Source organism: Schistocerca americana, unplaced genomic scaffold (genome assembly GCF_021461395.2).
Source record: "Schistocerca americana isolate TAMUIC-IGC-003095 unplaced genomic scaffold, iqSchAmer2.1 HiC_scaffold_1060, whole genome shotgun sequence".
Lineage (NCBI taxonomy): Eukaryota > Metazoa > Arthropoda > Insecta > Orthoptera > Acrididae > Schistocerca > Schistocerca americana.
In genome coordinates this window covers 7501-12500 of record NW_025725113.1, presented here as the reverse complement: position 1 = coordinate 12500, position 5000 = coordinate 7501, and the positions used below count along the sequence as shown (strand labels likewise).

Genomic DNA, 5000 nt, shown 5'->3' with positions numbered 1-5000 from the left:
GCAATCCACCCCTATAACGTGCGTTTCATGAAGAGTTATGTCCAATATGCGACATTCCCGCTGTCCATATACATGAGCTGCGAGCTGTACCACGTACGAGCTACAGACGCGATCGCGTTGCTCTCTGTACGAATGCAGATGCTCAGCGGCAGCTAGGAGGCGCTCCATCCATGTCGGTACCGGTGAGCGTTGCACTCGCAGTCGCAAAAACGTACGGCAAGTATATTACTCGGAAGAGTCAATGACAGTCCAAGCCCCCCTGCGTGGGAAGAGTCTTCCTAGGCCATGACCCACCGGAAGGGCGCAGCGTCCCCCACCCCAGACATGTGACGTCACACTATCGGTATTGACGACTAGACTGATTCCTTATAATCATTTGCGATACACCGGTGGAAGCTGCCGAGACGAGTAACTACATAGCGGGCTCGCCGTGTCACTAATGTACAGAGATACAATAGTTTCGACTGGAACCGGATTAAACGTATACACGGCGCTGATTAGTAATAGATAGAGCCATCAGAATACAGATAATGTATACAACTGTCCGTATACATGCTGAAAGACTCTGCTCACAATCACACGTCAGCCAGACACTCTTATCACGCACTACTCTCTGCCTGTAACAGGCACACAGACAATATGTAAGCACCAGCATGGAACAACACCCAGTGCATCCTCTCTGCCACATTAGACAATCCACACTATCATAACCAGACCGGGAGGTCCACTCACAAAACAGAATATCTCACCCTTCCGACAACCACCATTGCTCAGCTAAGCCACCAACACCCACACATGTCCTACACAGGGGTGCACCCAACATCACAATACTGCCTCCTGTCACACCACACAAACAATGGCAGGAATGAAAGACACAGGTCTGCCACAAGCATGGAATCAGAGCGCCGCCTGTTATGAGCCAAAGGTGCACCCTGACGTGGCAAATCAGATGATGCCGCAGTCATTTACTTACGATAATCACAATCAACAAACCGGCCCCCCCCCCCCCCAAAACACCTTTCCTTACAACAATGTGTACCTTAACCTAACCCGTATTGTACCTTAACCTAACCCGTATTGTACCTTAACCTAACCCGTATTGTACCTTAACCTAACCCGTATTGTACCTTAACCTAACCCGTATTGTACCTTAACCTAACCCGTATTGTACCTTAACCTAACCCGTATTGTACCTTAACCTAACCCGTATTGTACCTTAACCTAACCCGTATTGTACCTTAACCTAACCCGTATTGTGCCTTAACCTAACCCGTATTGTGCCTTAACCTAACCCGTATTGTGCCTTAACCTAACCCGTATTGTGCCTTAACCTAACCCGTATTGTGCCTTAACCTAACCCGTATTGTGCCTTAACCTAACCCGTATTGTGCCTTAACCTAACCCGTATTGTGCCTTAACCTAACCCGTATTGTGCCTTAACCTAACCCGTATTGTGCCTTAACCTAACCCGTATTGTGCCTTAACCTAACCCGTATTGTGCCTTAACCTAACCCGTATTGTGCCTTAACCTAACCCGTATTGCGCCTTAACCTAACCCGTATTGCGCCTTAACCTAACCCGTATTGCGCCTTAACCTAACCCGTATTGCGCCTTAACCTAACCTATATTGCGCCTTAACCTAACCTATATTGCGCCTTAACCTAACCTATATTGCGCCTTAACGTAACCCGCGTTGCGCCTTAACGTAACCCGCGTTGCGCCTTAACGTAACCCGCGTTGCGCCTTAACGTAACCCGCGTTGCGCCTTAACCTAACCCGCGTTGCGCCTTAACCTAACCCGCGTTGCGCCTTAACCTAACCCGCGTTGCGCCTTAACCTAACCCGCGTTGCGCCTTAACCTAACCCGCGTTGCGCCTTAACCTAACCCGCGTTGCGCCTTAACCTAACCCGCGTTGCGCCTTAACCTAACCCGCGTTGGGCCTTAACCCAACACACGTTGGGCCTTAACCCAACACACGTTGGGCCTTAACCCAACACACGTTGGGCCTTAACCCAACACACGTTGGGCCTTAACCCAACACACGTTGGGCCTTAACCCAACACACGTTGGGCCTTAACCCAACACACGTTGGGCCTTAACCCAACACACGTTGGGCCTTAACCCAACACACGTTGGGCCTTAACCCAACACACGTTGGGCCTTAACCCAACACACGTTGGGCCTTAACCCAACACACGTTGGGCCTTAACCCAACACACGTTGGGCCTTAACCCAACACACGTTGGGCCTTAACCCAACACACGTTGGGCCTTAACCCAACACACGTTGGGCCTTAACCCAACACACGTTGGGCCTTAACCCAACACACGTTGGGCCTTAACCCAACACACGTTGGGCCTTAACCCAACACACGTTGGGCCTTAACCCAACACACGTTGGGCCTTAACCCAACACACGTTGGGCCTTAACCTGCTCTGTAATTGTCATACGACGCGTTAAATTAGTGTAGTGTTGCCTAACTGCAACCCCCGCAATATAGTTTGCTACCCGCACTGCCCGGTCCCCAGAGTATCGCTTCATGTTAAACACCTTGCAGCTATACACTGTAATGCGGATGGCAGCAGGACGTACATGCTCAATGCCCTTCGCAGTTGTTCATTGGCATTCGCATGGCGAAGCACAGCCTACGTTGTGGTACGGCTTGTGTCAACTGTCCGCTGATGTTGTACGTCCAAATCACACACTGTACTGCACATTGGTCCTCATGTACTGAATGATACATCGTGGTACATGTGTGACCGTACCACGACTGCGCCAACAACGGCGAACCATACGGTCCAAATATTGTGCACTCAGCTACGTGTCGTCTCCCTATAAGAGCTGGATTGCAGTATGGTATGCCGTGGATGGCGATCAGCATGAGCCGTCTGTTGATGTAGTGGCGCGTGTTGTCAGACGTAGTCGTCTCTTCTCACTCACCGTGATAGCATGGTGCACTGCGTTCCACATCTGCGACATGCGACAGAGGCCGGTTGACAGTCGTTCGCGCAATGGACATCGCATACGTACGGGGGCCACCTTCCACGTGTTCGCGAAGCGTGCACATGTTGTTGCGTGTATGTGGGCAGACATAGTGTGTCGTGACACCTGACACAGGCATGCAACAATCGTTGAATTTGCAAATGGCGATGGACGTCTACGTTTGCTGGTGACGTTACGCAAATGAACAACTGGTAAACCGTTGTGGTGCGGTTGTTCTCGCTAGAGGTGAATCAGTGATGGCGACGATCGGTTGAGCTACCAACCGGTTGTTTCAGCGATACCCACCATGCCCACGAACGTGAATGGCATGTGGGTGTGAAGCGATACGCGGCGGTGGCTGGGTGGGACCGTCCCCGGCCGGTGAGGGGGGGCCTCCCGGCGTGCTGGCCGCGCGGTGCGTGGGCGCACGCGCTACAGCCGGCTGGTGGGGGCGGCCAGTGGCAGGCGCGCCGGCCGACGGAGGCGGCAGGCGGCGCAGCTGCGCGCCGGCGCACCCTGCACGCGGCGCCGTGCGGCCAAAGTAGGTCCTCGCGGGCCCGGTGCGAAGCGCGGTGGACATCTGCAGTGTGCTGGTCCGATTGAGGACTGTGTGCGCTGAGGATGCGCCGCCGCCCGGCGCTCGGCGCCGCGACGCCGTCTGCTGCTCGGTCGCCTCTGCGGTTCTCGCAGGTGGTTTGTATCGCAGCTGTGCGGACGTGTTGGCGCGTTCGCTTCGGCACCCAAGTGGGGCTTTTGTCCTTCTGTGGCGCTGGCGTTGGAGCTGCCGGCCACCGTAGGTGGCGCGTGTTGTCTCCCGCCGGCAATGCCACGACAGCACGCTCCCGGGCCTCTGTCGGCAGCGGCAAGCTCAGTTGGGAGCACGGGTGGTCGCACCTAAAGCGTCTACTCGCCAAACTCCGGGCGATTGCGCCTCTCTCGAACCCGACCAAGTACTTAGGACGGCGCTGCGCGCCGCCGGGACCTGAGAGGGTTTCGAGGTGTATTGTGCAGGGGAGCTCAGCCTCCTCCTGTTTGCAGAATAATTGAGCGGACGCTTGCGTGTTCGCGCGGGCCCCCGGGACACACTCCCGGGCGGCCGGCTGCTCAGCTCTAGTTGACGCAGCTCCCTGGTTGATCCTGCCAGTAGTCATATGCTTGTCTCAAAGATTAAGCCATGCATGTCTCAGTACAAGCCGCATTAAGGTGAAACCGCGAATGGCTCATTAAATCAGTTATGGTTCCTTAGATCGTACCCACGTTACTTGGATAACTGTGGTAATTCTAGAGCTAATACATGCAAACAGAGTCCCGACCAGAGATGGAAGGGACGCTTTTATTAGATCAAAACCAATCGGTCGGCTCGTCCGGTCCGTTTGCCTTGGTGACTCTGAATAACTTTGGGCTGATCGCACGGTCCTCGTACCGGCGACGCATCTTTCAAATGTCTGCCTTATCAACTGTCGATGGTAGGTTCTGCGCCTACCATGGTTGTAACGGGTAACGGGGAATCAGGGTTCGATTCCGGAGAGGGAGCCTGAGAAACGGCTACCACATCCAAGGAAGGCAGCAGGCGCGCAAATTACCCACTCCCGGCACGGGGAGGTAGTGACGAAAAATAACGATACGGGACTCATCCGAGGCCCCGTAATCGGAATGAGTACACTTTAAATCCTTTAACGAGTATCTATTGGAGGGCAAGTCTGGTGCCAGCAGCCGCGGTAATTCCAGCTCCAATAGCGTATATTAAAGTTGTTGCGGTTAAAAAGCTCGTAGTTGGATTTGTGTCCCACGCTGTTGGTTCACCGCCCGTCGGTGTTTAACTGGCATGTATCGTGGGACGTCCTGCCGGTGGGGCGAGCTGAAGGCGTGCGACGCGCCTCGTGCGTGCTCGTGCGTCCCGAGGCGGACCCCGTTGCAATCCTACCAGGGTGCTCTTGAGTGAGTGTCTCGGTGGGCCGGCACGTTTACTTTGAACAAATTAGAGTGCTTAAAGCAGGCAAGCCCGCCTGAATACTGT

At 54.2% G+C, this 5000-nt stretch overlaps 1 non-coding gene across 1 annotated transcript in view; it reads left to right on the top strand.

The window, feature by feature from the left end:
- The first annotated feature begins 4107 nt into the window (after window positions 1-4107).
- LOC124559933 overlaps window positions 4108-5000 on the top strand; it is a 1910-nt gene continuing 1017 nt past the window's right edge. The window contains exon 1 of the ribosomal RNA XR_006968964.1: window positions 4108-5000. This exon is cut by the window's right edge and continues 1017 nt beyond it. This is a non-coding gene — a ribosomal RNA (small subunit ribosomal RNA).